Source organism: Tyto alba, unplaced genomic scaffold (assembly GCF_018691265.1).
Source record: "Tyto alba isolate M040663 unplaced genomic scaffold, T.alba_DEE_v4.0 Super-Scaffold_41, whole genome shotgun sequence".
Taxonomy (NCBI): domain Eukaryota; kingdom Metazoa; phylum Chordata; class Aves; order Strigiformes; family Tytonidae; genus Tyto; species Tyto alba.
Genome location: NW_024881317.1, coordinates 24,330,553 through 24,341,500, shown reverse-complemented (window position 1 = coordinate 24,341,500; position 10,948 = coordinate 24,330,553). Strand labels below are relative to the sequence as shown.

The following is a 10,948-nucleotide window of genomic DNA, read 5'->3' as shown; positions in this document are numbered from 1 at the left end:
TGTCACCCTTTTGGTGGTGCTGCTGGGAGACCGTCATTTTCCCCTAACTAGTGCTCCAGCCGTACTGCTCACAGCAGGATTGGAGTGTCCCTCAGATTATTTTGAAATCAAAGGTAAGGGTTAATAGCCCACTCCACATTTACTGATGTGCCTGGTTACATCCACAGAGCTGCCTTCCCTTCTTCCCTAGAAGCAGCCAGGATGCCAGCTGGAGAGTGAACCCATCCACCCCATGTCAGGATATCCCAGATGCCCAGCTGAGGACAAGGCGCTGGGATCTACAGCCACCGTCCCTGTGGTTAAACATCCAAAGGCCTCTGGAAGGCTGGTACCTCCCATGCTTCGTGCAGGTGTGAACCACGGGACTTCTAGTGAAGCCTGGACGTGCAACTCCCGGGGAGGCGGGTGTCACTGCACAGGGCATGTGCTCAGCAGGGCAGAGATGTCTGCGGCAGGTAGTTGTGGCCGAGTGGTGAAGACGATGGACTAGAAATCCATTGGGTTTTTCCTGCACAAGTTTGAATGCTACCAACTACGGGGTGCAGTCCTGCTTTGGGCTGCTTGGAAGGACCACGCTGCAGCCGAGGAACTTGAAACCCCCTTGACTACAGCACTGCTAATGCAACTTGCTTAGAGGAATGCGCACTGTCTAGGACAGTGACCTGAAGACACCCCCTAAACTGACTCTCAATCACTGGGAATTCCACTGTCAATAGTTGCCAATTCCATGAGGGGCTTCCTTGCCTGATGTGCTTCTTGGCATATGGGTAGGGTTGGCCGGTCCTATCAGCCAATCACAAGTCTTCCTGAGAGGAGGTGGGCATGGTGGAGCCAAGAACTGGCTCTTAGCCACTCACAGAGCAGTATGAAAACATCTTGGTTATGTTGTGTAATAAGAAAATGGCATCTCCCTGCCACAAAATGGCAGAGCACCTGGTCTGTCTTATCTGGGGTAAAAGTACTCCCTCTACTACTGACAGCCATCACTCCAAGTGATCGGTGATGTGGAGGTGAGGGATTTGCTGTGGGGAATATGGGATACGACCCAGTCTGGGCCAGTGGGCATGGGGATTCACCAAAGCAATCACCCACCACCCAACCCACTAGCTGCACAAGGCGGATTTTAGCTAAGAAATAGTAGGGTCCTATGTCACAAGAATTCGCAGGTGGCCTGTGCTGATGGAGGAGAGAGCCTGGGACGCAAAGTACAGAATTACAAGAGTACATATGCATGCAGGTGCACCCCAAATGTAGTTTAACAGGGAGTACTTACACCATTCAAGGGTACAGGTGCAACAAAATTTGACTGAACAGCAAGACCCACATTACTCACAAGTTGCAACGGCAATAATGCCAGCTGCCCTTCTGTGAAACGAAGTGACAGGGGGTGCGGTGTGTCCCTGGAAGAGCTGCCCAAGACATAGTGACCTCTCCGACAGTGACAGTATTCTTCAGTCAGTGGGACAAGGCACGGAGCCTGCTGAGGTAGCTGAGAAGTTTGGTTCGCTTGGAGCAGCGGACCAGAACAAAGGGCTTCCAGTGGTTCTTTCCAACCGTCATTACTCTGGGGGGCACTGAGTCTCATGGGCCCTTGAGCAGCCACCAAAAGGCAATGCCTTGGAAGGCAGCAGCAGCACAAGATTGCACAGAAGCACCAGCCGTTTCATCAACAGTGCTAAAATATGTGGAAATTTCCTTGAGGAAAGTGGCGCTTTAGGACTATGAGCTCTGGTATCCCTGGCACATCTGAGGCTGGGCCACCATGTCCACTGAAGTCCAGAGCAGGGTGACTCATGTTTGCCTGCAGCTCTGGGTTTTTCCCAACTCCTCCACATCACAATGACTCCCAGGTGCTGTGGGAGACTGATGTGCGACGCCCGTTTGGAGATTGAAATGCATGGAATGTGCCGCCTCATCCCTGACCCAGGAAAAAGGGCCATGAGCTTTTGGCTCCCTGCCCTGAGCCTCTCCTGAAAAGCAGGCCATCCAGGCCTCTGGCTTCTAGGCTGACCGTGCTGAGCTAAACAGGTCATTTTGCCTGTGGGTTTATTTCACGGAAGGATGCACGCATCTCTTTGACCACACTCCTATGCCTCAATTTGCCTGTGTCCCACAGGTTCTCCACATCCCAAGATGACACCCGAGGACTGGTTGGAAGAATTGTGAAGGCCTTGTCATGTCATCCTAGGGACAGTGCTACTGAGATCCCAAGGAGAGATCGCTTGAGAGAGACCAGCCTCAATCTGTGGCCTACTCTTTCTCATTATGGATCTGCTATGGTCCCTGGCCTTGTGGGGAGAAAACATAGGCTTTTTCAGAGCCTGACAAATGTGAGGAAGGTCCTTGTGGCCCTCATTCCTTCCTGCAAGCAGCTTCCCTCCAGACCACAATGGTAACTTTCCTGGCCTTGCGTTTTGCTCAACAGATGCCACCATCTCCTGTGAGCCCATGATGACTCGTATGGAGAGAGATGTCTCCCAGTGCTAGACAAAATATGCACTAAAGCCCTTTTTCAAGAGCAAGGTGATCAAAGGGGCTCAGCTGTGGGGAGGTCTGTCCACTGGAATTTACACCTTCAGCATATGGTTGCTTAGCAAAAGAACAAGCGTTCACTCACTGATCTGTGTTTCAGCTTTGACACTTTCACCAAGATATGTTTCCTTCTACACCTGCAGTAGCTCCAACACAGGTGCTGTCCACGCCAGAAACTTCACAGATGGCTCAGCGTGTTAGATCACCCACACAGTTGCTTGCTCACACAGCCCAGCCTGATGCTCCCTGGCACTGCCAGCAATCACGCTTCAAAGTCACATAAAATCAGCTCCGAAGTGCTTTCAGTGCAGAGCCTCGGGCTAACCGAGGGAGACGTCTATCTCCCAGTGGGTCTATATAGACTGGCAGGAGATGGTGGGCGAAGAGACTCACATACCCAGAGATGCAGTAAAACTCAATGACAAGGAAGGATCATTGTGGGCAGGAGTGAGGGCCACGAGGACCTTGCTCACGCTCAACAGGCTCTGCCACAGCCTGTTTTTTATGACCACGTGTCCAGGGAATGAAGGCACATTTGTAACGACAGGGAGCAGACCAGAGGATCAGGCAGGTCTCTTTCAGGTAATTTCTCCATGGGATCTCCATCGCCATATCCCTTGATTAACTTAACATTAAGCTTGGTCTGCTCAGAGCAGGAGGTTGTCCCAGAGCCATTCCAGAAGAACCATCCATCCCACATCATTCTGGGCTGCACTCACTCTCGTGGGTCCCTGAGCAGCCACTGGCAGGCAATGCCTTAGAAGGCAGAAGCTGCACGAGGTTGCACAGAAGCACCAGTTGATTCAGGAATGGTGCTAAAAGGTTTTTCCTTGCAGAAAGCCGCAAATTGGGACTATGAGGTCTGGTATCCCTGGCACAACTGAGGCTGGGCAACCGTGTCCACTGACGTCGAAAGCAGGGTGAGTCCTGCTTGCCAGCAGCTCTGGGATTTTCCCAACTCTTCCACATCATGATGACTCCCAGGTGCTCTGAGACTCATCCAATGTGCCTTTGTAGTGTGAAATGCATGGAATTGGCCACCCCCTCTCTGAATCAGGAAAAAGGGCCATGAGGTTTTCATTCCCTGCTGTTCACCTCTCTTCCTAATCAGGCAAGCCACACCTCCATCCTCTGGGATGACCTTACAGAGCCAAACGGGTCAATTTGGGTGTGGGTCTCCTTCAGGGAAGGACGCGGGCAAGTCTTTGATCACAAAACCAGTCTGTGGTAGAGCCTGATGAGCGTAAACAAGGTCGCTGTGGCCATCATCACCCCTGCCCACAGGGGGCTTCCCTCCACCTCACAGTGGTCTTTCCTTGCCCTTGAGCTTTGCCACGTCCCTGGAGTGGTGCGTCTCTCCTCCCATATGGGATTGTGCAGTCTTGAACTTCTGCCTGAAATTACTCACTGTGTCCTGTGTTTCTACGATCACCCAGGAAGAGAATTGTCCCTCTGGTTTTAGACTGAGTGCCTGCAAAGAAAACATTTGAGAGAAGACTTGAGGTGCCCTGTATGTTTGAATTTCACCATGACACGTGGACTAGTTAACCACAAAGAGGGCAATGAGACCAAAGGAATTTGTATGAGGCAAGTCAAATAAAAATATCTGTCTGTCCTGCGTAAGAACTCAGAGTTAATTGAATTTATAAACCTGGGATACAGATGAATGATTTTGATGTTCGATGGTATGAAAACGAGGACAATATGTGGGATGTAAGAAACGAGGGCTTAATCACCAGAGAAGGCGTGGGAAGCGGAAAGTCCTATGTGTTCAGATGCTTCATGAGCAAGGGATGTTGGTGGCCCCACAGGGCTCTGGGACACAGCATAAAAGCCTGCGCTGCTCCAGGCTCTGCATCCTCCTCTCTTGCTTCACTTTCCTCGAGGAACGAGGTAAGTCTGGGTCTACTCCATGTCTCTCTCTGTAGGCAGAATTTCTGCCATGCTGGAGTCTCGGGTTGATATTTCTCTGCCTCAGCATGGTCCCGTAATTGAACAATTGAAGGGCTGTCACCTCTGTCTATTTTTTGTGGAGCTGGCTGTGCAGAAATGGGAAGAGGGTGTTCTTTCAAGCAGAAGGGTATCAATGGAGCTCAACTGTAGGGGTGTCTGCCTCACCAGAATTTGCACCCGCAGCAGGATGCTCTCTAACCAAATGGCCAAGTGCTTCATCAATGCAACAACAGTTGTTCTGGAGATGGGGTATGATCAGGTGCTTTAAACCCACTGGGCTTGGTCCTATCCCAAAGTGGGTCAGTGTTCCTGCACTGTGCAACTCAGAGGGGTGCATTACGAGCTGTAGGAAGACTGTGTGTGTTTAAGAGGTGATTTCTGAGACACCCATTCAACGCAGCCCATTTGTGCTGGGATACTTGCATCAATCTTCGTCTGTGCTATTGTACTGGGAAATGGAGTAGGAGGTCCTGGTGCAATCAGCAGCCAGTTAGGCACGTCTTTGCTCCCAGTGCTTCAAATCCAACTTAGGGGGATAGGTCACGCACGTTGTGTGTGTTAGAAAGATCAGGTGCAGGCATTTCCTGCACCTGCAGCTAGAAATGGAGATGGAGAGCAGCAAAGTGTATCTGCAGAGAGAGCTGTGGACATGAGAGCCAAGTTGATGTTTGGGTCTGTGTTTCCTTCCTGCTCTGTGTTGCAGCTTTGCTTCCTTCACCGAGAGATGTCTTGCTTCAGACCCTGTCCCCCACGGCCCTGCTGTGCCTCTGGCCCAACCCCACTTGCAAGCAGCTGCAGTGAGCCCTGTGTCGCCCGCTGCGCTGACTCGACGGTGTTCATCGAGCCCTCGCCGGTGGTGGTGACCCTACCGGGCCCCATCCTCAACTCTTTCCCTCAGAGCACGGCCGTGGGATCGTCTCTGTCAGCTGCTGTTGGGAGCTCCCTCAGTGCCGGGGGAGTTCCCATCTCTTCTGGGGGCTCCCTTGGTCTGGGCGGGTCCGGGATGTGTCTGCCTGTCCCCCGCTGCAGTCTGAACTGCTGAAGCTGGTGGCTCATCCCCTTGGGAGCAGGACGGAAGACGGGACCCTGCAGCAGCAGGATCGTGGACATGTCTTGCAGACAGGCTGGGTGTCCTCATGGCACCTGGCAGGAGGGACCTGTGTCCACTTCTCCTCGCTGCACGGCAGGCATGGCCGTGTCTCCTCTAGCTCTTCTTTTCTCTGAGCCCTCCAGAAAGGGCTCGTTCTCTTCTGCTTTGCTGAACCCCCTGCTGAAGGGGAGAGGGTGCTGGATTTAGGGACCGCTCTTGGTGGGCTGCCATTACCACCAGGGGGAGCAGAATTGGAAAAGGCAAGCGCTTTGTGTGCAGTTTGTCCTTAGGAAACTGGCCATACTGTTTGCGTTCCTCAATCCTGCAGATGTGTTTCTTGGTCTCTGTTCTGTGCCACTGCATTTCCTCCTTCTCATTAAAGACTTTGTGAAGCATAGCTGGAGGCTTATGTCTTGGGTTTTTTTCTGCTCCTTCCCCATTTCGCCAAGTCCTCTTCAAGTGAAAGGGAGAACCGTTTCTGTGCTGTGACTTTGAGTCTGTCGCCAATCTTGGGGCACCCACAGTTGTGGGTGGAGCTCCCTGATCTTGTACAAGAGCACCGAAAAGATTGAAGAAGGAAAAAGAGAGACAGCAAAGGGTTAGTTGAATGGAGAGATCAAGAAGTAATGGACAGGATTTGAAGTATAAGTAGTGCCTCACACAGGAGCCTTCTCTTACCATGAGGCTGGTCAAACATGGGAAACAGTTACCCAGGGAGTACTGTAGACTGTCCATCTTTCGAGATGTCCAATATATGACCAGAGAAGTCCTGGAAGAGCCTCCTCTACTTGTGCCTGCTTTGAGCTGGGCTTGGTCTGCCTGTTCTCCACCCAATGTGTTGTGTGATTGGGTGGGCCAATGCTGGATGCCCTCAGACAGGAGCGGCGGTCAAGCTGAATGGAGCAGGCAGGAGCTGGGGGCCACTGCTCAGGAAAGCTGCAGAGGTTTGGTGGGTACAGGGCACGAGAGGGGGCACTGATGTCAGTCCCATGGCTGGGATCAGAGGAAAGGAAGGAAGATCAGAGTAAGGTCAACCTGATTAGAGCTGACAGAAAGGCTGTTATGTGTAACCATGCCAAGGAATGTCCTGGGAGAGCCAAAAGGCTGAGGTCCCACTGAGATTTGAACTCAGACCGCTGGATTCAGAGCCCAGAGTGCTTACCGTTACACCATGGGACCTCCTTTACAAGCACATTCTTTCCCCTGAGGCCACCCTCGTGGAGCCTTCTACTCCTGGCTGAGCCTGGCTGTCTCTCCATCTCCGTGGACATCACCAAGTACAGTCTTCCTCCAGGGACACTGGCCGCTCTCTACTCACCGGGCCTTTCAAGGGAGTGGCAGAGCTCTTTGCACAAGCCTCGTGTGCCCTCTCTTATAAGAGCCAGGCTGGTAAGCGCTGAGAATCTTGCTTTTGCCTACTTGGACCAGGTTAGGTAGTTTCCAGTAGAACCTCTTCCATGGTGCACCTGAAATGATACATTCATGGCCCAGCAGCTGAAGGTTCAGTCCTTGCACTTGTGGTCTCTGCTGCTGCCTCCCTTTGCCCTCATGTTGGACAGTGTGTCCATCTGCCCGTGTAAGTTATTGCCTCTCCTGTTTCTCACCTTGTAGCTCATACTAAGCAGCCATTACCCAGATATCCTTACTCCTGGTTCCAGTCCTACCCGAGCTCCTGACCTTGCTGAACAAGGTGACCAAGAGAGGGGGCAGGGGATGAGCTTCAGTAGAGGGAAGATCTGGCAGGAGTACCCAAAGGAGCTTGTTATGTTTTGCACAAGCTGGACTTCCTTCCTCTGTTGGGGCAATCTTGGCTGACTCCAAACTCTGGTCCTCTCTTCCAGGACTCGCTGTCCCCTTGTGCCCCAAAGTGGCCTCTCCCTCCCTGGAAACCCCATTTTCTGTCCCGAGACTGCTCCAGACTCGGCAAGGTTTCAATGTCCAGCCTGAGAGAACTTTCCCTCATGTCCTGGCACCAGCACACTGCCTGCCCAAAAAGGGTCCATGCACACAGCCAGGAAAAGCTGCAGTGGTGCGTTCCTCCTTCTGCCAAGGTTTGAGCCTGTGTGTTGAGAGCAGGGCCCTTCCTCCCAGCAGTCACACAGGAGGAAACCCATGTGGGGACACTCTATTGGATGTCAGACTTAGCCCGGGACACTGAGGACACGACCTCCTGATACCTTTGCATTTCCTAAAGCATTGGGCTTGCATCTGGTACTTCTGAACCCACACGACAGAGCGCGCAGTCATACCCAAGCCTAAGATATTAAGTGCCAGGTCCATTCAGAGAAGGCAGGAGAAACACCTAGTGTCGTGGTTTGGGTCTGGTCGGCAACCAACCACAGCAACTGGTCACCCTCTTTTCAACATCCCCACCTGGGAATGGGGGAGGGGATTAGAGAGGTGAAGGAAGACTCGCAGGTTGAGACAAGAACAGTATAATAATGGCATTAAAATGAAAACAATGACAACGATAGGAGGAAAACAAAAAGAAATGTATATACAGACAATGTAGAGCGTAATTGCTTACCACCCGCTAACCAATATCCAGCCCATTCTTGGCTAGCGACCCCGAGATACCAAGATCCCACAATCGCAATCCCGGAAGCGAGAGAGCTCCTTCCCAACCACCCCTCCTTTATATAGTGAGCATGATGTTCCATGATATGGAATATTTCTTTGGCCAATTAGGGTCAGGTGCTGTGGACGTGCTCCCTCCCTGCTTTCTGTGCCCTTGCGCACGGGCAGGACATGGGGAGTCTGGAAGTCCTTGAATTCTCAGTAGCAGCTGAAAACATCAGTGTGCTATCAGTATTTTTCTCATACCAAAACCCAAAGCTAAATCCAAAACAAAGCACTCATCTAGTCCCTGAAAAGGAATATTAACTCTATTTCATCCCAAACCAAGACACCTAGACACTGGAGAAGGGTTAAATCTCTTCAGAGGCACAACTCTGAAAGCTTGTCCCGGAGAAGCAGCATTGCTGAGGGCTTTCCTCACATATCCCTGGGATCTGCAGGGCCCAGGTGGGTGGGAGCAGCGAGAGCAGGGCCCAGTCTCTGAAGGCCTTGTAAAAAGGTGGAGGAAAACCCCCTCCAGGGGCTGAGGCACAGGGAAAGGGACAGATTTTTCCTGTCCATGTGCGGTACTGCCATCGGAGGGGACATGTCTCTTCTGGGGTCAGACAGTGGATCTCCAAGCAACAGAGGATGTTCCTGGTCTTCTTCCCAGGCTCACTGGTGTCACCCAGCACTCGGGGATCCCAGAGGGGCTCTGTATGAACAGCTGTATGGGCCTGTGCAGGCAGCTTCCTTGCTCAGGGTATTTTGTCCTTGGTTTCCTTCCTGGCAGCGTTGCCTGCTGGGACTAACGTGCTCCCAAGCTCATTTGCTTCCCCAAGGCCATGGTAAATGCTGCCACCTCTGTAGCCTCTGATGGTACTCCTCCCTATGGGACCCTGCGGGGAGGACAATCTGTGCCACCCTTAGAGGCTTCAGTGGGCAGGCAGAGATCTCCCAGAGCTCCACAGCCCTTGGGAGGTGCAGCTCAGGCCAGGCTGGCTCACACAGGAGGCCAGGCCACCCCCAGATCCTGCACTCCCGAGGTCTTTCTTGCAGAGGGCAGGCCTTAGCAAGCCAGAGAGCCACCTTCACACAGCAGAAGCCCCCTCACCTTCTGCTCTCCAGGCTAAACAAACCCAGCTCCTTCAGCATCTCCCTCAATCACAACGTGCACCAGCATGGAGTTTCTCTGTCCTGTCAGCAGTGTTGGAGAGAAATGCCCCAGTGTCGGGGGAGACGAAATGGAAATGCATGCTAGGCCTTGGAGCACGCCCCTCAGCCTGAACACGAGTCCCCAGAGCCTGCTATGTCCCTTTTGGGCTCATACTGGTGGGCCTTTACTCCCACCTGCCCCTCTTCCCACTGATGCTGGGTGTATTTGCAGGTGAGGAACTGCCAATTCAGGGAAACTCTCTGGCTTGAAACCCTGTTGGTCAATGCCACGTCCTGGATTGGCAATTACCGTCTGTGCCACCGCGTCTGAAAGAAAGGAGGATGCATCTCAGGGGCTCTTCAGCTTTGGGATCAGAGGGCGGGGTAGCTCCCTGATGATAATGAGAAGGAAAAGTTGTCCTCTTTTCCAGAAAAAGGGGAAGAAGGACTATGTAAGGAACTATGTAAAAGTGATGATAAAGCGGAGCAAGTTCCGTGGAGGTTTCCTAGGTTAGACAGGTGCCAGGGACTCTGTCGTGAGGCTGGTCAAACATGGGAAACAGTTGCCCAGGGATTATTGCAGAGTCTCCATCTTTGCAGATGTCCAGCATCCGACCAGCGAAGGCCCGGTAGAGCCTCTTCTACTTGTGCCTGCTTTGAGCTGGGCTTGGTCTGCATGTTCTCCACCCCAGGTGTTGTGTTATTGAGTGGGCCACTGCTGGATGCCCTCAGGCAGGAGCAGCCGTCAAGTTGAATGGAGCAGACGGTAGCTGGGGGCCAGTGCTCAGGAGCCTTAGAGCAACCAGCCATCCCGTCCCGACCCTGCAGCTGCTGCTGCTGCTCCCACTGTCCATCCCTTGCTGCTGCCATAGCCCGCCACCTCATCCAGCATCAGCCTGGCACTGCTGCCGGGAGGTGACTGCGGGGCTACCCTTCCCAGCTCCCACCAAGGGCTGCTGACAGGCACTCCTTCCCAGGACCTGCCAACAGAACCGCCACCAAATTACAACTCTGCACATGCCAACGTGTGGTTGCACAGTCAAGAACCCACCCAGCTGCTCACTCCTTTCCCCTCCTTCAGTGGGGTGCAGGGCACTGAAAACTGGATCAGAAAGCTCATGGGTCAAGATAAATACAAGGACATGGCGTAGCAGAACTCTTGTGGGTAAACCAGCCTTGACATGGGAAAAAATAACTTTGTGCTATTTAAAACAGACTCATGTAGTGAGAAAACAAAAAGGCTAAGGTTCAAAAAGCGCTTTTCCTCTCCCCTATCCCAGGCTCAACTTTACTCCTTCACTCCAGACTCCTTTACCAGCCCAAGTGAGAGATGCATCATCACTCTGCTCTTTTCTGCTCTTTTTCTTCCTTCCCCCTCTCTCTGCCGGGTGTTTCTGCCCTCTGTGGAATATGTTTTCACAGAGGGGCTAAAACCTTTGCGCATGGCTCAGCTGTGTCATGGGGTGGGTCCGCTGTGGAGCTGGAACTGGCTGTGTACCACACGGGGCAGCTCCTTACCTTGTCTGACAGAGGCCACCCTGCAACACCCCCTAACCCCTCCACTACCAAAGCCTTGCCATACGTAGCCAATACAGTGCCCATTGGGAATACCGTATGGCATGGCACAGGTCTCCACCCGGCCCAGAGGGAGGCATGTTTGCT

The 10,948-nt window shown here is 52.7% G+C and overlaps 1 long non-coding RNA gene and 1 other non-coding gene across 2 annotated transcripts; one reads left to right on the top strand and one right to left on the bottom strand.

The window, feature by feature from the left end:
* Nucleotides 1-4,244: 4,244 nt before the first annotated feature.
* LOC122154587 lies at nt 4,245-5,972 on the top strand. Its single transcript, XR_006166641.1, has 2 exons — nt 4,245-4,425; nt 5,189-5,972. It is a non-coding gene; the product is annotated as an uncharacterized LOC122154587 (long non-coding RNA).
* Nucleotides 5,973-6,682: 710 nt separating this feature from the next.
* Nucleotides 6,683-6,754, bottom strand: TRNAQ-CUG. Its single transcript has one exon. It is a non-coding gene; the product is annotated as a tRNA-Gln (tRNA).
* Between the last annotated feature and the right edge of the window lie 4,194 nt (nt 6,755-10,948).